Genomic DNA, 26731 nt, shown 5'->3' with positions numbered 1-26731 from the left:
TTTAACATAATAGTTCTATCAAAACATTGTTTAAAAAAGTAATAACTGGATGGCAATAGAAAATCTGAAAGTTGTCTATTTGATGGTATCAAAGAACTATTTTGAAACTCTTAAGTGTGATAGTATTACGGTGGTTATGTGGTTGGGTTTTTTTAAGAACTTTTTTTATAGTAGTTATGCATAAAGTAATGTAATGTCTAGAATTTGCTTAAAATTAATATAGGAGAGAGGTAATTTGGGGTATAGACAATATGTAGGGGAAGAAAAACATCTTTCTGCTATTCCTAGGTTTGTGGCTAAAGCCACTTGAACAAAAGACAGATTAACAAGAGAAAGCATACAAATGTATTTAATGTACATTTTATGTGACATAGGGGCCTTCATAAGGGAGCAAAGACCAGACAAACCTGAGCTAGGCTTGATGAAGAACGGAGAGTCGTGGAGAAATAAGATTCTCCGTGACGGTAGGATCCAATGGTAATAAACTGAGGGGACTTAGTAGGGCCTGTTTGTTCAGATTTTTTCCGTGTCCCTGTGTGTTCAGAGAGAAAGATGCTCGTTTCCTCCAGGTATATGGAGGGCACCTCTCACATCTGACCAATCATCAGTGATGGTTCTTGAGTTTCAGGATTATGGGGGTTGATACACTATGCTATCTACTTTTATTATATATGTTTAACTTCCCTTCCTTCCTCCCTCTCTCCTTCTCTCTCTTTCTTTCTTTCTTTCTTCTTTTTCTTTCTTTCTTTCTTTCTTTTCACAGTCTCACTCTGTTGCCCAGGCTGGAGTGCAGTGGCACAATCTCAGCTCACTGCAACCTCTGCCTCCCAGGTTCAAGCGATTCTCCTGCCTCAGCCTTCTGAGTAGCTGGGATGACAGGGGTGCGCCACCATGACTGACTAATTTTTGTATTTTTAGTAGATATGGGTTTCACCATGTTGGCCAGGCTTGTCTTGAACTCCTGGCCTCAACTGATGCACCCACCTCTGCTTCTCAAAGTGCTGGAATTGCAGGTGTGAGCCATTGTGCCCGGACTAATTTTTCACTATATAAAAAGTTTTTCATTTTGGGAGACCTAGATGGGTGAATCACTTGAGCCCGAGAGTTTGAGACCAGCCTGGGCAAGATGATGAAGCCTCATCTCTACCAAAAAAAAATAAAAATAAAAATTAGCAGGGCATGGTGGCACATTCCTGTAGCCCCATTACTGGGAAAAGTTACTACTCTCAAAACGGAATAGCCACTTGGTCTTGGGTAAGTCGCTTCGCCTTTCTGAAGCTTCAGTTTCACTCTCTCAAGATGTTCCAGTGAATGCCCCAACCTCAACCACTTTCAGCTGTAAAGTGCTGTGAATGTAGGCATTTAGGAATCAAAGATAGATTTTTTTGAAGATGAGAGAATATATAAACTCTCCAGCGTGATCACTTTAACACCAACAAAGTATAGTCCCTCTCGGGAGGGAGATAAAACACACATAAACTCAACAGGGCAGAAGGGGAAGAAAGGTGGACTGATGGCCACAAGATAATGAAGCTTCCATTCCAGGGTTTGTTTTGAGAGCAGTGACTTGGTAAGAAAATGTTCACTCCTGAGATCTGTAAGCCTTAAAGGCCCAGAGGGACTTGGAGTTTCAGCCTCGGTTCAGCCCGGACTGGGTTTACAAAGTCACTCTGGACACATGGTTGGTTTGAATCAGGGAATTGAAATAAATATTAAATCACAGAGTGTGAAAAGACCAAGGAAAATAGGTTAAGCAGGTGAAGGCCAATCCAACCAGAACCGTGTTGTATTTTACGGTAGGAGAGTGCTAGGTCTAAATATTCTGTAGTCTATTCCAGCATATTTTCACTCAGTGACCAAGATCTAAATATTCTGTAGTCTATTTCAGCATATTTTCTTCATGTGCAATTGAAATTTTTCCTTTCAGCAGGGGTCCATGCTTCATTGCCGAGTCCTCTGTAGGCAGAGAGAATAAATAATGTTTCAGTTTCATGATCATCAAAAGCCCTTCAAATAGTTGAAGGCAGAGAACAAGTTATCTTGAGCCTTGCCATGGTTAACTAGCCTCTTCAAGAAAGGCAATTCACACAGATAAACTGGAGGGGGGCGGGGGAAGCACTTAAAACTTCTCTGGATGATCAGAATGGAGGTATTTGCGTTTTACTGAGCACAAGTGTCAGACATCTGGGGGCAGTGATACTCTACTTGTTAGCCTGGTTGACTTTCATTGATCCCAAGCCTTGATTACAACAGGCGGCTCCTTTGATATGTGAGTTATTACTGCAATGTGTTGCTGAAGCTGGATGTCATATACTAAGATTATGGGAAAACAAAGCAAAATAAAATCCATTCTTTTAACTTTGAATATGTCAGCAACTAATAGGAGAAAAAACAACTCTAATTTGTTGAGTACTTGCAGTTGTGCCAAAGGCCTTTGAAAAACTGTTTGTATTATAATCACCTCAATAAAAAAGATATTTCCTTATATAACAAGTGAGGACATGTAGAGTGACAGAGTTGGAATTTCAGAACAGATGACACCTAAAGCTATTTCCACGCTTAGTAGTTTCTCTACCTCGGCTGCACATTAGAATCACCCGAGGAGGTTCAAAGAAGGCTGCGGCCCTATCCCTGTAAGATTTTAACTCATTTGCTTTGGGTGAGGCATCGGTACTTTTTTTATTTTTTATTTTTCTGGAAATGGAATCTAGCTTGGTCACCTAGGCTGGAGTGCAGTAGTGCAATCTCGGTTCACTGCAACCTCTGCCTCCCAGGATCAAACAATTCTCCTGCCTCAGCCTCTCAAGTAGCTAGGATTACTACTAGTTTTTTATTTTGTTTTATTTTGTTTATCTTATTTTATTTTATTTTATATTATTACAAGTAGCTAGGTGGCATAATCACCACAGCCAGCTAATTATATTTGTGTTTTTGTAGAGACGGGGTTTCACCATGTTGGCCAGGCTGGTCTCGAACTCCTGACCTCAAGTGATCCGCCTGCCTCAGCCTCCCAAACTGCTGTGATTACAGGCATGAGCCACTGTGCCTAGCGGCATCAGTATTTTGTATTTGGGGGTTGCCCAATACACGTTGAGAGACTCTATCTGCCAGTAGGAAGTCACTTTCTCTCTCTTCCCCTTGGTCTGTATAACAAGGAGATTGGTCTGATATATCTCTAAGGTAAAGAAGCAGTTTAGTGGATAAGCATGCAGGCTCTAGAAGCCACCTGCAGGGGTTCAAGTCCCCTCTCTGCCACTTGCTAGCCTTCTGGGACTCTGTTAACATGCCTCCAAAACAGGGTTACTACCAGTACTTATCACATACAGTGGTGTTGGGAGAATAAGTGTAAAGTGTTTATAAGACTGTCATCTCCTCTCCTATGTCATTGCTATTATCAGTGGTTGGCCCATCTCACTATGAGCCATCCAGAGCCCAGCCTCAGACGTCTTCTTCATGTGCTCTTTGAAGAGAGAATTTCACTGCTGATATTCTTCTGCTTCCCTGGGTCTAACCTGTCGTCTCCCACTTCTCTGATCTTCACTGTTTTCCTATTTCCCCATTATAGTCTTCGCCTAAAACTTTGGTTCCAACAAGTTCAGGGGTTCATTATTCTATTGTACCTACTTTTTGTCAGTTTTAAATTTTCCATTTAAAATAGCTAAAATTTTTTTAATAAAATAAAATAATAAAATGAGCCTAAACTGTCTCTTCTATCTAATGCATGCACCATCTGGTTTCCAAAATGTTTACCAGTGGCTTCTGTCTCACATTTATTATTGTATGTTATTATTAATAAATCCATTATGAAACCTCATTGTTTTATCTGCGTGAATGCCTATTCACCTGGATTTACCATTTAATCATTCAGAATAACCCTTCTGGGGAATGTGTTGCTTTTTCTAACATTAACACGCAATCTTTAGTCTATGTCCCAAGAATGCAGACTGCTAAGTTTAAATGTATTTGCTATACATCACTGTTCCTGTCTTAGATAGTCAGGCATTTTTTGCCAAGGGTCTTATTATCTGCAAGGCTTTGATTGTTTATTGTGTTGTTATCTTGAGGAGTATTATCAGCCTCTCTTATCCTCTGGATGCCTTGGTAACATGCATAATGAGAGTGATGGTGGACACTTAAGGTTGAGAATAACACTTAACAACTCTTAGAACGGTATAATATTAAATCTATAGGAATCTTGGTGATCTTCTAGGCCAACCCCTCATTTTGCAGATATGGAAACTGAGGCCCCAAAAGTGGCTACACTTGCCTGAAGTCCCACAGCTATTGAACAGCACAAACTCTTTCTTACTCTCAGACGTCTTTCCTAGTCAATATCTCTGAAGAAAGAGAATGTAGTGAGGGCAGAGTGGAGAGCAGAGTGAGGATCATGTGAGTGTGGGGGAATTGCTTTCAAAAAGTAAACGTTGCAACTGGCCTAGCTTCAACAAATTTCTTAGGTTGGTTCTCAAACCTTACAGTGCATCAGAATTACCTGGAGGGCTTATTAAAACACAGATCGCTGGGACCTTGCCCCGGAGTCTCTGATCCAGATAGCCTTGGAGCCTGAGCATTTGCATTTTTAACAAAGGGACTAACCTTTGAGAAACAGAGTCTTAGGTAAATACAACAGAACTCACGTTCCTGACTCCCAATTATTATAATTGTTGTTGTTAATCATTATTGTTATTATTCTCAAGTCCAGTGCTCTTCCCAACACATGGCTGTGCTTCCTTGCAAGGTAGTTTATATTGGCATCTGCACACTAGGTTTTCTCCCTCTTCTCCTTTTCACTGTTATCCTTCTTCCTCTGTCATCACTGAAGCTCCTGTTATGTGTCTAATGATGAATAATGCTCTGCTTGAGTAACACAGATGAGCTACCACGCTAGAGTGGTCACTCTATGTACTGAAGCACTGTTAGTGGCTAGAATCTCAATTAAGTCATTTCAGCTCTGCAACTTGGTGGGAGAGGTAGGCAATCATTCGCATTTACAATCTTCAGGCAAGAGAAGCCAAGAGAATGCTTTCATATTCTTGATAAGTTATTTCTTCTGACTCACTCATAACTCCAGTCGTGACTCAGTATCAAAGGAGTAATATTTGAATGGCTTATGCAGAGTTGTTAGAGCACTGATCACAAGCCAGATACCAGATACCAGGACTGCTTTCCCTTGATAATAGCTTCTGAACCTCTTTCCCTTATAATAATGACTCAGGTCGAAATGCCTCGTGCAACTGATACATATGTTGACTACATAGCTAAGAAATTCTATGCTGAAAATAAGAGGCATATTGCTATCCACATAATATATGGTAATGCACGTGGGATTGTGTTCCCACTAACAATGAATCACGCATTTCAATTTGAGTCAGTATTTTATGATGTCTGTCCATAGGAAATATGATAACATGTTCCAGAAGTTGTGAAAGGACCTTTCTTTTATCCATTGCTACAAAAATCATTGCAAAAACACATCCTGAGTAGATGAGAAAGGGACAGATTCAATCTCCTGGGGAAAAACATTGCTGCATTCAAACCCATTGATAAGAAAAACTTCAGTCTCTAAAGCCATAAATACTTAAGGATTCCTAATACCTGGATAATCTGGTTCTTCTACAGTGCCTTGACTTCTCTACTTTCCTTATTGAGGAATGGTTCAGTCTTGTTTGATTTTTATTTTTAATATATTGCTCCCATTACAATTTATAATTGTAACAAAGCATTACATTTATGGTGTTATGTTAAGAAGAAGAAGAAAAAAGACTATGTCTCTATGAATTGAGTAAAATAGTTGCTCTTGGGACCTGGATAAGTTATCAGCTCACAAACAGTTATACTAAACATTGTTCTAACTGGGATGTTAGTATATTTGCCTGTATTTTAAGGTTGATATTCAGGAGGACAATCAGACAACATATTCCTTTGTGTTGCTTTCAGAGAGAAGACAAGGTGGTGACTAGACCATGGAACATTTCAAACTGAAGACTGCATGAAATCTGATGGGCTGTGATCCAATTAACAGCAAAGCAATTCAACATAATTGACCCCCAAATAGTAAAGCCATTTTATTGATTCTATTTTCACTCAACTAAGTTGCACCTTACTAGGTCTTTGCAGTGGTTGCAGTGTACTTGAACAAATAAATGAGAACACAGGTAAGCATCTGTGCAGGTGTGGGGTCTGAAACAGAGGATGCCCAGGGACAGCAGGAGGGGTCGCTCAAAACAGAGCTCCTTCCCTCCTTTCCCTGCCAAGCCAAGGCTATTACCGTGTAGTACATTGTATCATTCTGTCATTTTTCAGTTCGCTAATTTTTTCCAGCTGTGAGCCAATCAGATTGCTGACACCCCTTTCATGTCTCTTGCAGCATTATCTAGGGATTCATTATTTAAGAAGCCATTTTACCCATGTGTGTATGTGTGTACACACAGAGAATAAAGTCCCTCTTGTACTGTTGGTATGATGTCAGGGGCAGTTTCTCACTCCCTTCTACAAAGCTTTCCTTCTTCTGATGCAGCAATTAGTCGACTATTAATAAAAAGACATTAGGTTATGCTTATTTATTTTTAAAGAATGACATCATTCCAGGCCTTAATGTGTAGCAATGGAGCAATTCACAGGTCTTTCCATTTATTACATCATGGAAGCTGATTGAACTTGGCAATTACCTTGCTGTTTTCACAACAGAGTTACGGAGGTGCTGAAAAGGGACTTGGTTGCAAGGGGCTGAATAAACATATATGTGGCTGTATGTCCTCTTATTTTGTTAAGTGAGTTTGTGCCCAGTGAAAAGTACCCACAGAGCCTAGTTTAGAGTACAGATATCCTCAGTTTATTCCATAGCAAATCTACAACTCTCAGTCTGAGAGGTTTCGAATAAAGTCGTGTTAATCTTTAATTAGTTTGCTGGCCATCAGAGACTATCAGAAAACAAGGGCTGCTAACTAAAAGCTACAAACCTCCCATTTCTAAATTGAGCCATTGTAGGAGCATACCAGCTGAAACACTCATAGATTCATAGAATTTTGAGAATGAAAAGGACTTTGAGGTTCAATTTTAGACATAGGGGAATTGAATCCTAAATTTCTGAGGAGCTTGATTAATTCTGCACAGTTAGCAAGTGGGAAGACTGGTTTTATTTCCACAATGTGATAATACCCCCTCTTAAACATGCTACTGCTCTAGAATATGGCAGATTCTCTTTCCATAAATAGAACTTATGATATTTTACTTCAATTTACTTGGTTCTTTGTATTGAATTTTTTTTTAAATAATCATCTGTTGCAAGAATACTCAAGCCATAAGGATGCTTCCCATGTTGAATGACTTTATACTATAATTCAAGACTCAATGCCAGGACGGTTCAAATCATTGATGCTCATGAGCAACTGGAATCATGGCACCTCCCCCTTCCCAAAAGACTTCACAATTTAAGGACACTGATTAGTCTTCAGCAACAAAATCAATTTTTTTCCTCAACTTTCATTATGGTCAAGCACAAAGCAGTGGTTTTATCAATAAAGGATTTGATTATGTTAGTCATTAAGAAGATAATCAGATCTATTATTACTCAGTGATGGAACTGCCACAGGCCTAATTGAATATAAGGACATGGCCTTTGACCAAAGCCAGTCAAGGGAAACTTCTTTTTCCACACTCACAGCTTCTGCTTATAATAAGGCCTTGGCATGACAGATAATGAAAAGACTCAGAAACTGACCATTGATGTTACCAATATGTATGTGTTTCCAGAATCAAGATTCAGATTTACAAAAAAGATGCGACAATTTGTTCAAGGTTGTAAGCAATTAGGCTCCATCCATGAAGACACTTAAAAGACTGTCATCCAACTCAAGCTATGGGTTTCAAAGGTTTGCAGAGTTTTTAATACTTTGGTGTGTTTTCAGGACGGAAGACCATTGTAAAATGACAGCACATAAATATGACTGTTTCGTGTGAGGATATTTCTTTCTTTTTTTTTTTTTTTTTGAGACGGAGTCTCGCTCTGTCCCCCAGGCTGGAGTGCAGTGTCATGATCTCGACTCACTGCAAGCTCCACCTCCTGGGTTGACGCCATTCTCCTGCCTCAGCCTCCCGAGTAGCTGCGACTACAGGCGCCCATCACCACACCTGCCTAATTTTTTGTAGTTTTAGTAGAGGCGGGGTTTCACCATGTTAGCCAGGATGGTCTTGATCTCCTGACCTCGTGATCCACCCACCTCAGCCTCCCAAAGTGCTGGGATTACAAGCATGAGCCACCACACCTGGCCGAGGATATTTATTTCAACATTTATGGTGATTGTCCCATCCATAGGAGAGTAAGCACAGCACCTCACATGAAGTGGACCATCAGGTGTGTTTACCAACAATAAATGGACTGTATTACTCAGCCCCAGACTCCAGGAAGAAAACTTGTCCATAACAAAATATGATTAGTTGGACAATATGGTTGGTGCAGCAACACAAATGCCTTAAGTACACACCAGCCTTACCACTGTAGGGGCAGAAAAGTGTGAAGCCTTCCTTCACCCATCACAGGCGTCATGGTCGACACTCCTATAATAAGAAACAAGGTAACAAGAGAAATGCATAACAATCTTATTTTATCAAAGTCTTACTTGACACAGAGCTTTTTGAACTGAAGACCCAAAGACCTAGAGAAAACTATCTATTTTTATGCTTAGGTTCAATGAAGAATGCACAGCCATATAGAAATCTGATTGGACAAAAGGGTGTGATCTCGTGGTAATAGACTGAGGACAGGACAGACCCAGCAAGGTTCATCTGTTCAGATTCTTCTTGGTCTCTCAATGTTGTGTCCCTTCCCCAAGATATAGGACAGGACCCCTCTGGAATTAGGTCTTCAAGGGAGATGAGAGAAAGGAAGAGTGACATTTCTGGGTTTTACGACTTGCTTTGGGGAGAATAGTTCTAGTTTCTTTTCTTTTTCTTTTTCTTTTTCTTTTTTTTTTTTTTTTTTTTTTTTGAGACAGAGTGTCACTCTGTCGCCCAGGCTGGAGTGCTGTGGTGCAATCTCGGCTCACTGCAACCTCCGCCTCCCGGATTCAAGCAATTCTCCTGCCTCAACCTCCTGAGTAGCTGGGATTATAGGCATGGGCCACTACGCCCTGCTAATTTTTTGCATTTTTATTAGAGACAGGGTTTCACCACATTGGTCAGGCTGGTCTCAAACTCCTGACCTCATGATCCACTGGCCTTGGCCTCCCAAAGTGCTGGGATTACAGGCATGAGCCACCGCGCTCAGTGAAGAGTTCTAGTTTATATAACGTGCCTTGGGAAGAGGAATTCTGGATTCTATGACTTGCTCCAGAGGAGAATGAGGGACAAGAGAGGGGAGGGCAGAAGAATATTAGAGAAACCTTGCTTCTGAGACCTTCCAGTCCTCTTGTTCAAAGTACTCAGTGGGTCAAGTTGCCCTAGTTTGAGATATCATGTTCTGAGCCACAGCCCCACAGATTCCAGCATAGGATCCTAACAGTTCCTATACCATATGCATGGCCAATGACACTAGGTATTGGACAGTTTATGTATCCACTAGACTTTGTTACTTAATGAGAGCACCCCCAGCATCAACATTGCTGGAAGCGTGCCAAAGAAACAGAGTCTTGGGCTCCCACCAAGACCCACTAAATGAGAATCTACACTCAAACAAGATCCCCAGGTGATTCATTTGCAAATTAAAGTTTGAGAAACACTGTTTTAGAGAAGTAGTTATCACAACTTGGACACACTTTGGAATAATGAAGAGTTTTAGAAAAGACGAATGCCTGAGTCTGACCCCTAGACATTCTGATTTAATTAATATGAGGGTACAACTTGGGCCCTGGGATTTTAATGTGTAGCAGTTTGCCAACCTCCGCTCTAGAGCAGTTTCTCAAACTTCATTGACAAAAATCTCCAGGAAATGCATGTTATAGTTTCAAATTCTCAGGATTCCTCCTGGACTCATGATTTCAGTATCTCCAAGAGCCAGGTTTTGGAGGCTGCATTTTTACCAGCACCCTAGGTGACTCTTCATCAGGAACGTTTGGAAAACACTGTTTCAGAGTAGTTCAAAGATATAGAACCCAGAAAAGAAGGAGTATCTATCAAAGCAATGTGCTTCTTGACTCTCCTAATACATGGCATTACTTCGTGTGTCATCATAGAAATGCTCATTCATGAGGCACAATTATGAATTTATTGTGCTTGGTTCACTAATGAACTGTGTTGACTAGTAATCTCTATATTTTAGAACAGGATCTTTAAATTCATCATTTACTCATTCATTCATTCCAAAAATATTTATTGAAGGCTATAAGTACCAGACCAAGTTCTAATTACAGTAGACCCTTGAACAACATGGGCATTAGGGGTACTGACCCCCACACTATCAAAAACCCCCATGTAACTTTTGACTCCTCCAAAACTTAACTACTAATAGCCTGCTATTGACTAAAAGCCTTACCAATCCACACATGTTTTGTGTGTTATGTGTATTATACGCTGTATTGTTAAAGTAAGTTAGAGAAAAGAAAATGTTATTAAGAAAATTAAAAGAGAAAATATATTTACTATTCATTAAGGAGGCGTGGATCATCACAGAGGTCTTTATCCTTGCTGACTTCACTTTGAGTAGGCGGAGGAGGAGGAGAAAAAGAGGGCTTGGTCTTGCCGTCCCACTGGTTGCAAAGGTGGAAGGAAATTTGCAATAAGCAGGCTCATGTAGTTCCAATCCGTGTTGCTCAAGGGTCATTGGTACCGAGGATATAATGTTGAACAAATAGAAGTCCCTACTACCTGGCATCTCTATTCTAATAAGAGACTAAATAGTAAAAAAAAAAAAGTAGTAAACAGGATAACCTAGTTATATATTTGAGGTGTTGTGAAAGAATAAAACTCATTAAATAGCAGAAACTGGCTAAGGGTAAAGAGTAGTCTGCGTTAGGCAGGCTAATGGGAGTTAGATTTATTAATAAACTATGAGAACCTCTTTTAAAAAAACTCAGAAAAGTGTGCTCCAGACAGAGGAATAGCAAGTGCAAAAGGCCTGAGCTGGAACAAGCTCAGTGTGTTCTAAGAATAGAATATCAATGTAGTGGTTTCACAGAGAACAGGAATGTTTCAGGGTGAGGTGGCAGAAACAAGCATGGAATCACGTCATGCAGGATCTTGCGGGCCCTGATAAAGGGGTTGGGTTTGACTCAAAGAAGAGTTGAAAGTCACTGGAAGATTTTGACAGGGAAGTGATATGTTTTGGAGGCTTTTTGGAGAATGAATTTTGGTGGTCAGAGTGGAAGCCTGTTGGGCAGCTATTACAGTTGTCCAGGTAAGAGATGAAGGTTTTTTGGCCTGGAGAAAGTTCACCTATTCCCCAGTGTTTGTTCTATTGAAATATTTCTATCAGTTGATTTTCTTCCCCTGTTTAAGGAAAAAGAAAAAGAAAAACAGGTTTTTTTTCCCCTGTGGTTTTTATGTTTTATAGAAGCCTTTTTTTATTCTTTGTACATCCAATCAGAACAAGTGAATTCTTACCATTTTCGGAGTGAGAGTGGGGGAGGACTGTCCACCCATTCCTGATGAGCCTTTTACTATGGTTTAGGTAAAGATTTGTATTCATAAATCTCTAGAGTATTTGATTTTCATGACTTTTTTTCTAACTTTGGTTTTGAAGCCCCTTTAATGCTCTTTGTCAATTGTGCAATGCTTTCCATGTGAGTGGAAGGAGAACTCATACCATTTCGAGTGGTTAAGTGCCTTTAAATGATTTAAAATGCTGGGAAGATATTTAAGTCTTTGGCAGGGGGATTTGAAGAGCATGTTATTTCCAGCTGTGGGTTAGGTCCATATTTGGATGGAGAAATTCTTAGCATCAAGAATATCACAGAATACATCCAGGTGTTTTTAAGAGCTGCAAAAATGTCACAGCTAAGAAGAACCTTTCATTGTTCCTTCAAGATACTACACTGCCACACTCCTTTCTCAATGAAAATGAATACCATGAATCGTGCTGCTGAAAGGACTCTTGGATTCAATCCAGGAGGCTAGGAGGAAAGTGGGCTTTGGAGAACATTAAAAGCAGGAAACTGGAGCAGGAGAGTGTGGGCACTTGCGAAGGTGCTAAAGATGAACAGGACTTAGCTTTGTAAAGAAAGTGGTTGGGGGTAGGTGGTAGAAAATTCCATTCTGGAAGAGTAAGAGTTATAAAGAATGGGAATTGGGAGGGGAACTCGAAAAGTAATAAAGCATTACATTTATGGTGTTAGGTTAAGAAGAAGAAGAAAAAAGACTATGTCTTTATGATTTGAGTAAAATAGTTGCTCTTGGGACCTGGATAAGTTATCAGCTCACAAGCAGTTATACTAAACATTGTTTTAACTGGGATGTTAGTATATTTGCCTGTATTTTAAGGTTGACATTCAGGAGGACAATCAGACAACATATTCCTTTGTGTTGCTTTCAGAGAGAGGACAAGGTGGTGATTAGACCATGGAGCATTTCAAACTGAAGACTGCATGAAATCTGCTGGGCTGTGATCCAATTAATGGCAAAGCAATTCAACATAATTGACCCCCAAATAGTTGACTCAGTGACACATGGATAGAGCTTTGACAGCTTAGCAGTGAGATCAGGAACGGAAATTAATATGTGATTTAAGTAAATTCAGGAATCTGGTAGTTTAATGGACTTAGACACTTTCATCCTTTGTTATTAAATTGAATCTGGCCCAGTTAGGAGTTATTGGAAAATTGATTGTAATAAACTGGCGTCTGTGATATGCTTCTTCCTGGATCACCTGGGGGAAATGATTCAACAACAGCACAGGCACACACTCACACACTTAACTTACACAGACCCACCTTGTGTTTCTTCCTAGCAGGGTGGGTGTAAAGTGTGATAAATGGTGAAAAGGTCTGGAACCAAAAGTAGGACTTATGAATGCCAGAAAAACCAGGGTTGGACATAGTTCAAGCAACACATTTTTAATTAAAAGAAAAAATTGGTCTTAAGCTTGTTTCTTCTAGATTCAGGTCTCATATTTAATCTAACATTTTCATGGCTGCTGTAAGGACTTGGGTTTGTTGCTTAAGTCTCCCTTGAAATACCTGTTTGTTCATTGGGTTTTAGACTCTACTGCTGTGACTCTTCCCCCACCACTTTATCTATGCATGTGCGGGTATATGTGTCATGATATAATATATGTGAAGACAGCAGGTTTAAATTTTTCATTAGTTTGTTAGTGCAGAAGGAATACATAATTATAAAACTTTAAACCATTAAGTGAAATAACTCAGAAATAGAAAATCAAATACGGCATGTTCTCACTTATAAGTAGGAGCTAAATAATGTGAACACATGGACACATAGAGCAGTATAATAGACATTGGAGACTCAGAAAGGTGGGATAGTGGATAGCGGGAGGTGTTGGTGAGAGATGAGAAATTACCTAATGGGTACAATGTACACTATGTGGATGATAGTTACACTGAAAGCCCAAACTTCTCCAGTGTGCAATATAACCATGTAAGAAAACTGCACTTGCACCCAACAATCTATTTTTTAAATTTTTAAATGTAAATAAAATTAAATTAAATTTCAAATTATATGAAAGTATTTGAAGCAAAAGGTAAAAGAATATTTTAAATTTAAATAGACATTGTCAAATAGTCTTACACAGAAAGCTTGTGCCAATTTATACTCTCACAAACAGTATATGAGAAATCCCTTTTTTTTATTCCTTTGCATAGTTTGTATAATAGTTTAGTATGTGTGTCTCAGTGTAAACTTGAGCGTTTATGAATGTGGAGTTCGGGGTTTGTTTGTTTTCATTTCACAAAATGATGTTGCTTACTGTTCTCCAGGCTCCCTGTCTGCTTCATATTCCTCTCAAACAGCAAGCTCCAGCCAGGGCCAGGTCTATATCCTTACTCCTTCCTTGGCCTGGGAGACTTCTTTGATTCTGCTAAGTTGTCATCTTCTCATCTTCCAAGCCTTAGCTCAAACAAAATTTTCCCTACAGAATTTCCCTCTCCACTGTTATAGAGAAATCCCAATTCACTCCAAAGTAACCATCTGTATCACACTTTTCTATTTATTTCCCTCAAAGAATGTATCAGAATCTGAAATACCCTTGACCATGTATTTATTTGTTTTCTCTCTCTCTGTATTAGTCCTTTCTCACACTGCTAATAAAGACATACCCAAGACTGGGTAATTTGTACAGGCAAGAGGTTTAATTTTCTCACAGTTCTGCAGAGCTGGGGAGGCCTCAGGAAAATCGCAATCATGATGGAAGGGGAAGCAAACATGTCCTTCACATGATGGCAGGAAGGAGGAGAATGAGTGTCCAGTGAAGGGGGAAGCCTCTTACAAAACCATCAGATCTCATGAGAACTAACTCACTATCACAAGAACAGGATGGGAGAAATCACCCTCATGATTCAATTGTCTCCACCTGGTCCCTCTCATGACACTTGGGGATTATGGGAACTACAATTCAAGATGAGATTTGGGTAGGGATATAGCCAAACCATATCATTCCATCCCTGGCTCCTCCCAAATCTTATGTCTTCACAATTCAAAACATAACATACCCTTCCAACAGAAGTCTTAACTCACTCCAGCATTAACTCAAAAGTCCAAGTCCAAAGTCTCATCTGAGACAAGGCAAGTCCCTTCTGTCTATGAGACTGTAAAATCAAAAGCAAGTTAGTTTCTTCATAAATACAATGGAGGTACAGGTATTGGGTAAATAAACCCATTCCAAATGGGAGAAACTGACAAAACAAAGGAGCTACAGGACCCATGCAAGTCTGAAATACAATAGGGCAGTCATTAAATCTTAAAGTTCTAAAATGATCTCCTTTGACTCCTTGTCTCACATCCAGGTCATGCTGATGCAACGGGTGGGTTCCTATGGTCTTGGGTAGCTCCATCCCTGTGGCTTTGCAGGGTACAGCCCCCCTCTAGGCTGCTTTCATGAGCAGGTGTTGAGTTTCTGCACCTTTTCCAGGCACATGGGTGCAAGCTGCAGGTGGATCTACCATTCTGGGGTCTAGAGGACTGTGGCCTGCTTCTCACAGCTCCACTAGTCAGTGCCCCAGTGGGGACTCTGCACTGGGGCTCCAACCCCACATTTCCCTTCCACACTGCCCTAGTGGAGTTTCTTCTTGAGGGCTCTGCCCCTGCAGCCAACTTCTGCCTGGACATCCAGGTGTTTCCATACATCCTCTTAAATCTAAATGAAGGTTCCATAACCTCAATTATTGACTTCTGTGCACCTGCAGGCTCAACACTATGTGGAAGCCACAAGTCTTGGGGATTGCACCCTCTGAAGCCATGGTCTGAGCTGTACCTTGGCCTCTTTTAGCCATGGCTGGAGAAGCTGGGACATAGGACACAAAGTCCCTAGGCTTAACACAGCAGGAGAACCCTGGGCCTGGCCCAGGAAACTGTTTTCTTCTCCTATGCCTCAGGGCTTGTGAGGGGAGGGGCTGCCATGAAGGTCTTTAACATGCCCTAGGGACATTTCTCCCACTGTCTTGGTGTTAACATTTGGCTCCTTGTTACTTATGCAAATTTCTCCAGTCAGCTTGTATTCCTGCCCAGAAAATGGGGTTTTCTGTTCTATCACATTGTCAGGCTTCAAATTTTCCAAACTTTTATGCCCTGTTTCCTCTTGTATGCTTTGCTGCTTACTTCCACCAGATGCCCTAAATCATCTCTCTCAAATTTAAAGTTCCATAGATCTCTAGGGCAGGGCCAAAATGCCACCAGTCTCTTTGCATAGCAAGAGTAAGCTTTACTCCAGTTCCCAACAAGTTCCTCATCTCCATCTGAGACCACCTGAACCTGAACTTCATTGTCCATTTCACTATCAGCATTTTGGTCAAAGTCAGTCAACAAGTCTCTAGGAAGTTCCAAACTTTCCCACATTTTCCTGCCTTCTGAGCCCTCCGAGTCTCTAGGAAGTTCCAAACTTTACCACATTTTCCTGTCTTCTTCTGAGCCCTCCAAACTGTTTCAACCTCTGCCCGTTACCGAGTTCCAAAGTCACTCCCACATTTTTGGGTATCCTTAGAGCAGCACCCCACTTCTGGTACCAATTTACTGTATTAGTCCATTCTCAACATGCTGCTAATAAACACACACACAAGACTGGGTAATTTATAAAGGAAAGAACTTTAATTGACTTACAGTTCTGCAGGGCTGGGGAGGCCTCAAGAAACTTAAAATCATGCAGGGAGGGGAAGTCAAACAAATCCTTCTTCACATAACAGCAGGAAGGAGAAGAATGAGTGCCCAGTGAAAGGGAAGCCCCTTATAAAACCATCAGATCTCGGTGGATCACGAGGTCAGGAGATCGAGACCATCCTGGCTAACATGGTGAAACCCGTCTCTACTAAAAAATACAAAAAATTAGCCAGGTGCGGTGGTGGGTGCCTGTAGTCCCAGCTTCTTGGGAGGCTGAGGCAGGAGAATGGTTTGAACCCAGGAGGTGGAGCTTGCAGTGTGCCAAGATCACACCACTGCACTCCAGCCTGGGAGACAGAGTGAGACTCCGTCTAAAAAAAAAAAAGAAATCATCAGGTCTCAGGAGAACTAACTCACTATCACAAGAACAAGATGGGGGAAACTGCCCCCATGATTCAATTATCTCCACCTGGTCCCTCCCACAACACATGGGGATTGTAGGAACTACAATTCAAGACAAGATTTGAGTGGAGACACAGCCAAACCATATCACTGGTGGAGCACCAGTGTCTTGAGATCCGAGATTTGTGTGTCTTTTACTGTACTCTTTTTCCAACCTGGCCCAGTGGCTGTCAGAGAATGAAGTTGAATTTGTTGTATTGATGGATTAACAGCTCCTCCATGGTCCTGGATGGATTAACAGGCCCTGAATGGAGAGGAGGGAGGCAGATAGACATGGTGTCTGACATCTCCACTGATGTTACAGCTTCATACCCAATAGTTCTTTTGAGATAAACATGATGTTCCCCATTAAGCTGGTGAACTTTAAATAAACAAGAGAGGGGTTTTTTTTCTCCAGCTTCTCCTTTTGAGATGAAACTGTAGGAAATCTATCACATTTGAAATACTTGCTCATGTTTTTCTATTTAGTTCAACTTATTTTCCAAATTATAATTTGGGTCATAAATACCAAAATAAGTTGCTTGGTATTTTTGGGAAAGCAGTATATTAATTTATCTGATTTTTGCATTTTTTCTACTTCTAAGAAAAAACAGGAGACATTCATGGCAATGTGGTATGACAGGAGATTGTCCTGTTGGTAGTAATGGTTTGTTTTTTTCTGTATTGCCCACCCATTGTACAGCATTCAGAGAATTCTGAAAGTACAAAGAAGGAATTGTAATTCTTAAATTACCTTTTATTGTCAAAATAAGCATTTTTTTCTTGAGCTCGATTTCTCAAAAGCAAACGCTGAGAGAAGAATTGGCATGTAAGTTATTTATTTTGGAAGTAACCTCAAGATCACCTGTAGGAGAGTGGGGAAGTAAGAGGAGGAAGGAAGGTATTCAACAGAAAGTGTGTTAAAGAGCAGGTCACCATCATAAGCAACGGGCTTAATCCTGCTGGGGATGTCTGTGAGGCTATATAATACAGACCTCCGAGTTGTCCCACTCAGTTAAAAGTAAATTGATGTATTCATATGCCATTTCCAGCCCATGATTGGTTGAGGGCGGCTGCTAGGGATATTAACTTGCTGGGCACCCACTCGTGTCTTCTGGTCCTGCTCCAAGCACAGACTGACAAAGTTACCATGGCCAAAGAAAGCCCTTAGGCTGAGACTCAGGGGAAGGTACATTAAAAAGAGAGCATGCACCAGAACAGTGTGTGGTACAGAGGCACAGGAGGGCATGGACAGCGCCTCCCACACAATCATTAGAGACTGGCTGGCATAGACCGAATCCAGCACCAAGTTCTACCCTCCCCTACAAACAGGCAGTGCTTAACAGATACAGCAGTAACAGAAACACTAGTTTAGGAAAATCAAATTCAAGACTGAACATACCAACAAAAGTCACCTTTAGTGGTTGCGGCAGTGACCCAAGGCTCCAAACATGCTTGCACCAGTTGACTTGGTCTCTTGTGTTCCTATCATTCACCAGGAGGAGAACATGCACCCAGGTAGTTGCTTGTCCAAGGAGAGTGTGAAGTGGGGCAAACCTGAATCCAACCCAAATGCAGAAGCCCAGCCCAGCTAAATGTCGCCTAGAGTAGAGCCACCTTAGTCTGCAGATGTGTGAGCAAGAAAAATAAATGCTTATCATTGTCAGTCACTACTTTTCAGGATTGTTTGTTATGCAGTATTATTGCAACAATAGCTGACTGACACAATACTCCAGGGAACAGATTTAATAGAGCAATGAGAACAATACTTTAAATTTTTAATTGCAATCTTCACAGACATAGAGTGGATATTACAGACCTTTTTAAAAAGGAAGAGAGAATCAATGAGACAGCTTGTGAATTATAAATGCTATCACTAAAATTAAAATCTCAGAAATGTGGACTAAATGGTATCATGGATACAGACAAAGAAGAATAAATTCTTGAGTTACTAGATAGAGCCTAAAACTTGACCTGATGTTTAGCACAAAGAAAGAAAAAGATAACTATAAATCTTGATAAATGATGGATAGATCCAAGAAAGGAGGAAAGCAAATGTGAGAAGCAGTGATGGGAAAAAATATCGAAGAATTAAGAGCTCATCAAATATTTGAGAAGGAATGAATGAAAAAGGGCCACCATTGAGATACATTGTGGCAAATTTTTATTAGAATAATAAAATTTGAGGTAGAGAAAAGGATACCTATGAGGGAAAAAGACTGAATTAACACCAATGCTCTCATCAGCAATGTTGGATTTAAACATTAAAATTAAAAAAAGGTTTGATAAATTAGAAACAGAGGGAAATTTTACTAACTAAATGAAAATCGTAGGAACCTATAGCAAATGTCATACTTAATGGTGAAACAATTAAATTATTCTTTTTATAGTCTGTCAATTTTAATTCAGTTTCAAATATGTCATATGTAACTTTTCAAGCTAAATTGATACAGATCTATACAAAGAGTGTGAAGGGTTGCATACTATTTCATTCTATACCTGATGTGTTCTAATGTATTTAGTCAGTCCCTCTTTTGTAGGGGATTGATGATGTCTAATTTAAAATTGAAAAATGCGCACGACAGTTGAAAATTCCTCTACCCTCTCTAAATCTGATTGGATATTACCAATATCTTTAATCTTGAGTAATTAATGACTAAAAATACATCTTCTGGGTTTATTAAAATATTCTTTTACAAGTACTACTCTGCAGTGTATATGCTGTGGAAATTTTAAAAATAAAATTGAAAAATAAAAGTACTACTCAGCTCAGGAGGCTAAGGTGGAAGGATCGCTTGAGTCTGGGAGGTGGAGGTTGCAGTGAGCCAAGTTCATGGCACTGCACTCCAGCCTAGGCAACAAACTTCTCTCAAAACAAGCAAACAAAAGAAAGTGCCACTAAAGCTAAAGATCCTCTTATATTTTTTCATTCAATATGAATGACTGGTGAATACGTGCACCAGGTCTTTCCCAAGCAATAGGAATACATCACTGAACCAAATGCAATTCACTGCCCTCAAGAACCCCATGTCTTCCTTCTTTTACCAGCTATCTGTTAATCTACTCAGCTGGTCTTCTTGCTCCTTTTGATTTTTACAAACCATTCATGCATTAGAGTAGTAATCCTTTGTCATGTGTGTTACAAAAATTTTTAGCATGCTGTTTATGTTTTAGCTCTTTAGAGTTCTTTTGTGGAATCTCAGGGAAGTTTTGACTTTATGTAGACACATTTTTTATGTTTGCCTATTTTTCTATCTATTTATCCCAGGATTGAAGAAATAGTCTCCTACATTTTCTTCTAATATTTTTATAATTATTGAGCTTTTAACTGAAACTTTTAACTTACCAAGTCATATGTAAAACAGATTTATTCCCTGCCTGGGCATGACTTAAGAATCATATATACCATGTATAATCTAGAGTGCATTGTTTGGTAATGAAAGAGTGCTTTCACATATTAATGGTTACGCTTTTACTCCTGCATCAGATTCTCCTGTGTTAAACATGGTGATGTCATCAGAGTGGTATCAAATCACCCAAGTCAAAATGTTCTTCTTCGAAGCAGCTGATGCCTATAGAATAAGGTCCAAAATCCTTAACATGGCTTACACAGCCTTTCACCACAGGCCTCCCTAGCCTCTCCCCAGCGCAGCTCACCCTCCTCTTCCTGGCCCCTGCACCTACTTCAATTGCGGCTCCCTGCACATGTCATGCCCTCTCCCCTGGAGCCCTCCTGCCTGACCTGGTTGCTTCTCATTTAGCTAACTCCTATTTATCCCTCAGTTTCCATGTTCCCTGCTCAAGGAAAGGCTGGCAGTCAGTTTATAAATATTTCTTGGGCCACCTACTAAATGCCAGACCAATGATCACCCTCACTCCGCAACCAAGGCTGAAGAGGTATTAATCCTATGTCTGGCATATCAGCCATCACAACAACTTACAACAGCCTCATGGCTTGATGGTAACAAATTGCTAGGCAGCAAGCATCTTGAGGGTAAGGACCTTGTCTTTTTCACTAGCATTGCAGCAGCTGATATAGAAATCAAAGTGAATACAGACAAAACGGTAAACCAATGAGAGCCAGGAGGAAAGTATGATACAATTTCATTTCCTGGAAAGTGAATAGGGCAAGAGAAAATATGCCTGTTGTTCAAATACCTGTGCCATGGGTGGCTTTGAAAGAACACTGACTTTGAAGTCAGGAGAACTTGTTTCAACTTGTGGTGGCATCCAGTCCCAACCCTATGACCTTGAATGAGTAAACTTTTTCAGCTCCTGTTTCCTCATCTATTAATCAGCATAACGCCTATGCTACCCAAATCTCAGGGTTATTACATTTCTTGAGCTCTTATGATGTGCCACACATTGCAATTATTTCATTAATTTTATTACCTTGTTTAATCTTCATGCTGTATGGTGGAGATATTATTATTATCCTCACCCATAAGTTGGAGAGTCTAAGGAGACTGGGCCCACATGAGGAAATTAGACAGGGTTACTTAGTGTAGTAAGAGTACTTAGAGTTTATTTAGTGTCGTCTGAACCTTGTAGGGGTTAAATGAGCTAACCAAGTTCACACAGCTTCAAAATGGTAGAGCTGAGATTCTGACCCAGGACTGCTCGACACCTGAGCAAGAGCACTTAATCACTGCTTAAGGCTCACTCATGTCAGAACAAGAGAGTTTGTAAGTGGACAGGCTTTGCAAACTGTCAAGCACAAGGTAAATGCTGGTGATGAGGAGCAAGTCATTTGTACAACAAGGAAGGCAGCGGTATCATCTGGACGTATGTTTGCCTTCAGGGAGGGATGAATGCCTGGGATTTCAGATCTGATCCAAGTTCAATGTGTCTGGCCCAAGGTTATTTTTGATTCAAGGCCACTGTGTCCTGGTTTCTATCAACACTGAAATAAACACCGCTTTGCAATCTGCGCCTTTTATTAATGGTATGACTCACTTAATGAGGGCTTTGCTGACTCACATCAATCTTCTTTGTAGAAGAGGCCCATCAAGGAATTGTAGACAGCTGCCAGCCTGGATCTACTCTGCGTCAGCGTTTGGCAAGTTCAGCCACCCTGCAAACACCTTCTTGCTTCAGAAGAGGGGAAAGAGTGAAGCTTCAAGGCTAAAGATCAGCACAACACACACACAGACACACACACACACACACACACACATTTAAAAGCCTATTTTATTGGGTTTATCTGGACATTGTTGTTGTCATTGTTTTAAGTTCCAGGCAGCCAACCAGCCATGGATAGATTACTCTTAAAACCTGATCATAAAATATTGTCCACATGGGCAAAGGCACTAATCAAAACTGTGAAAGGAAAGGTTTGAATTAAGGAAAAAGTTCAATGAGACACAAGGGATTTTTCATTGCAAATTTCTCTAATTTTGTATCCCAGGCTGACCCATAAAAGAACAAAATATTCTGCCTTGATGACAACATGTGATTTAGCGTAGTCTGTATTACAGAATGGCCACAGCTTGAAGATGGCAGCATGGTTTCCCCAGAGTCTGGAGCAGAACTTGTAGTTTTGTCTACACACAATGACCCATTGACCATTTTTTCCTGAGGAATTGCTTTTTCTTTGTTGTTATGTGAAAAGGCTTTGCCCAATCTGCTAGTTCTCAGGTCTGTTTTTTGTCACTGTCCACATAGAGTTCTTGGAAAACAATACGGGCTAACCCCAAGTTTGGTTGTGAATTTCTTCCATAATAACCCACACGTCTTGTTTTACATGTAAGTTGCTTGCTGTGTCCTTCTCTCCTTGCCCTCCCTATGAGTCACCCACTTAGGTTGGGAGCTTCTAGATAACGACGCCCCTTCCAGGACCAGCATCCGTCCCTTTTCCAAACGCACAGTCCTGCCTGGACTGACGAAGGAAACCTGAAAACAAGGAAAGTTTTCATAAGCATTGCAATAAAAGGAATGGTGCTATTTAAATGTGAGATTATACAATAGATATAACATAGAGTAACACATAAGAATCACCTGGGCAGCACTGTAACTCACCTTTCCAGGATGGCAATTCTGACCTCATAAGAAACATGTAGGGAGTCCCCTTGTAGATTCTATTGTTTCTGGGTTGAGTGATGCTGGAAGTGGGGGGATGCTGAGAGGCTCAAAGAGATTGCTTCATTTAGAGGACTCTCTTTGGCTACCATGCAGAGGTGGAACTGCAGGGCATCTGTGCGGTTCTGAGTTGGGGGTTTCCACAAAACAGTCATTCTCCTCCTCCCCACCCCTGCCTCTAGGCATAAGGAGTGGCAGTGCCTGAGAAGAAGACATGTGGAATTCACAACTGGCCTTGCCAGAACACTTGGGCCAGAAGCCAGGCACCAGCAAAGGCAATGGAGGCAGGATAGAGGATTCTCTCCAAAGCAAGATTCCTTATTGCAGCAGGCGGTGGCCACTACAGCAGTTGGCCAGATGGAGAGAAGAACTGCAGAGAGGAATTCATCCTGCCAGAATGCCAGGATGAATTGCTGAAGCATCACCCACCTATCTCGTTATTCGGCTTCTGAACTGGTAACCAGACACCGAGATTAAGAGCTGAGAGGAAGACTGTGGAAAGGAAGGGGACAAATATAAGACATGGACACTGTTGAGGGATTCAAAGAAAATGAAAAGAAAAGAAAGGAAATAGTGCACTCAATAAGTAGAGAAGGAATTAGGGAAAATGGTCAGAAACAGTCAGAATGTGGGTGTGTTGGCTGCCGTTACCAGTCTTAACAACACCCACAAGAGACAGATGACCGCCAGTTTACAATGGGATGGGCTGCAAGCCCTTGGAAGGGAATACAGCTTTTCCAGGAGGAATATTTTCTGCTTGTAGTCTTCAATTTTAGTAGACTGAGAGTTTAGTAACCCTTACAGGGCTAAAAACAAACAAACAAACAAACAAACAAACAAACAAAAACCAATTTCTCCTAAACTCCAAACTGAAGCAGTTTTAAGTAATGACTTGAAGTCCTGGAATTAGCAAGATATAAAACTTTGGTCCCAAATCTCTGCTCAAAAATCTTTCATTATGGGATCCTTAGCAGACGACATGTTCTAGCCTGGTAGGAATTGTAAGATTACCCAGGATTATCCCCAAAGCCTGTTGTTTTAGAGAACTTCAAGGTCACTATTGAGAGGAGGGTTGCATAGAGCACAGAGTTCGGTTTGGAAACTATATGGAAACAAGATCTTTGGCAGTAGTTACTTACACATGCAACTGATGGGAAGCAAATAAACAGGAAATCTACTAAATTATTAAGGGAATTCTATCCAAATAAATCACAAGCTTACCCTCAAAAGCCAGTAATCATTCAACCCCTAAGCAACTCCCAGGCCCTCAAAACTGCACCAGCAGGAAGAGAGCGAATAAAGTGCACAGCCCCCAGAAAGATCAACCTTTCCAAAGCCCACCCCAGATATGACCACCAAGGACAATAAGCAAGGAGCAGAAGCTGAGGCTGCAGGATGGGACCACCAAGCCATCGACCGGCCTGCCAGGTAGGAGGGTCTTTGCTGTGGCTACTTCATGGCATGGCTCATTGCTATAGATCCAGTTGGAAGGAAGAACAGAATTAGGATCACACAGTAGCCACTGCTCAGTAACTATTGTGTGTTTCCAATTCTTTTTCTCCAAGAATACATTTTTGTTTTGGTCATCATATTTCTCCTTCACTGATATAGATTAGATATGGAAGGACAGGAAATGTGTGTTTGGGGTTAGACACTGATTGATGAGGAGCCATAGCAGACATGGAGAAGATTGCACATCATCCTGCAATCATGGAGTCTGAGTTGAGCGCCCTACCTAGATAGGACTTGGGACTGTCTCCCTGTGGAAGAGGAATATGCCAAAAGAATGGAACAAATGCACCTGGATATTCAGGTGGTCAAAAGGGCAGAATGACAGAGACAGATAATTGACCTCAATATCTATTTTCTTCTATCCCAGAAATAAATGTCTAGCTGAACAGATGGCTAGTCAGAGTGAAGAAGATGCTTCATGGCCTCCCTCGCATTGTAACTAAGTTCTAGCCAATTGTATATAAGCCAACAAGGTATATGCACCTTCTAGGAAGATTCCTTAATAGGAGGGTCCAACCTCTTCTTTGGGCTTTCTTCCTTCATGCTGGATGGAAGAAGATGTGATAGATGGCGCTGCAGAAGCCATTTTGTTACTTAGGAATGAAAGTGAAAATAAGATGGGCATCCTGATGACTGTGAAACTAAACTTCCATAGCAGCTCCAGACTGCCTAATGATTTTTTTATGAAAGAAAAAATCAACCGAATTTGTAAAAGTCATTATTTTTTTCCCCTTGGCCCTTACAAACTTAATATAACTATAATACATGTATAACCTAAAATTACCCAAAGAAATATTCCAATCAACTAGTAGATGGATCACAATAAAGAGTCCTCACATAGAAAACTATGATATGAAAGAATTGAGAGTAGGTGAGAAAACTATTAAAGTAAAACATAAAGTCTAAATAATTCCCCAGATAAGGCTGTAAAAGTAATTAATGAATAAAAAGTTTCATGATGTAAAATAATGATTATCATTGAAAAAGTTAAAGGATGTATTCAATCTTACTGATCATTACAATGTTACTGCTGACTTACCATGTGCTAGGCACTGTTGCAAATGCATCCTGTGCACTATGTCGTTTTATTTTCATAATAACCCTATGATACTATTATGCCCACTTTCGAGATGGGGCAGCTGAGGCACAGAGAAGGTAAACCCTTTGATCACTGCCCTATGTTATCTGTCAGCCAAAACCTAGGAGATGGCAGAGAAAAGTAAGAAGTTAAATAAGAGTGTTAATTTCTTCATTTTATATAAAGAGGACTCATGAGTGTTTTGCACTTGTTATTGCCAATTAGATTATCGATGGCAATGAAGCAAAAATCGAATGTATCTGTTCTAAGTCACTAGAGGAAAAGGTGTTTACGAAAAGGAATAACAGCCCATACAACAAAAAATTAAAAGTAAAGGAAAAATAAGAGAACATTAAAAATAAAGTACAAAACTACAGAAATAAAAGAAAAAATAACACTCATTACATTAAATGTATAGTTGGCCCTCTGCATCTACAGGTTTCACAACTGCAAATTCAACCAACCTCATATTTAAAATATTCAGACATGAACAATAAAGAATAATAATACAATAATTAAAAAGATATAAATAAAAATAACAGTATAAGAAAAATTTACATAGCATTTACATTATATTAGATATTATAAGTAATGTAGAAATTATTTTAAGGACACAGTAGGATGTGTGTGGGTGATATGCAAATACTATGCCATTTTTTATAAGGGACTTAAGCATGCTTGGATTTTGGCATCCTGGGGGTCCTGGAACCAATCCCCCACTGGTATAGAGGACTGACAGTAAATGCTTAAACTACTCTATTGAAGGGTGAAGTCCTACAAGTTTAGGCAAAATATAAGATACAACAGTGAAATCAATGTACTGTAAATAAGGACCAGAAACTAACCCACTTATTTAGTATATGCTAAAAGAGATATTTTAAGTCAATTGATACATGATTGTATTAGTCCGTTTTCACACTGCTGACAAAGCCATACCTGAAGCTGGGCAATTTACAAAAGAAAGAGGTTTACTGGACTTACAGTTCCACATGGCTAGGGAGGCCTCACAATCATGGTGGAAGGCAAGGAGGAGCAAGTCACATCTTACGTGGATGGCAGCTGGCAAAAAGAGAGCTTGTGCAGGGAAACTCCCATTTTTAAAACCATCAGATCTCATGAGATTCATTCACTATCACGAGAACAGTGCAGGAAAGACTTGCCCCCATAATTCAATCACCTCCCATTGGATTCCTCCTATGACATGTGAGAATTGTGAGAGTTACAATTCAAGATGAGATTTGGGTGGGGACACAGCCAAGCCATATCAATGATGTAATTCGCCAGATGGTAGCTTATCTACCATTAACTACAAGAATTAAGTTCCCTACATCAAAATGAAGCTGAAGTGAATCATAGGTAAAAATATTTAAAAAGCAACCTAAAAAAATTATAAAAGTATTTTTAAGTAATTTAGAGCAAGTATGGTCT

General features: G+C 40.2%; 1 long non-coding RNA gene across 2 annotated transcripts in view; it reads right to left on the bottom strand.

The window, feature by feature from the left end:
* Positions 1 to 688: 688 nt before the first annotated feature.
* LOC117976543 (uncharacterized) overlaps positions 689 to 26731 on the bottom strand; it is a 40805-nt gene continuing 14762 nt past the window's right edge. The window contains exons 2-3 of one of the 2 annotated variants that reach the window (XR_010110550.1): positions 8493 to 22527; positions 689 to 1956 (exon numbers count right to left, since the gene is read on the bottom strand). This is a non-coding gene — a long non-coding RNA (uncharacterized LOC117976543). Of the gene's footprint in view, positions 1957 to 8492; positions 25246 to 26731 lie in introns of those variants that run through there. The other variant, XR_008621689.2, reaches the window with a different exon arrangement.

Source organism: Pan paniscus, chromosome 19 (genome assembly GCF_029289425.2).
Source record: "Pan paniscus chromosome 19, NHGRI_mPanPan1-v2.0_pri, whole genome shotgun sequence".
NCBI classification, from domain to species: Eukaryota; Metazoa; Chordata; class Mammalia; order Primates; family Hominidae; genus Pan; species Pan paniscus.
This window is presented reverse-complemented; position numbering and strand designations above follow the sequence as displayed.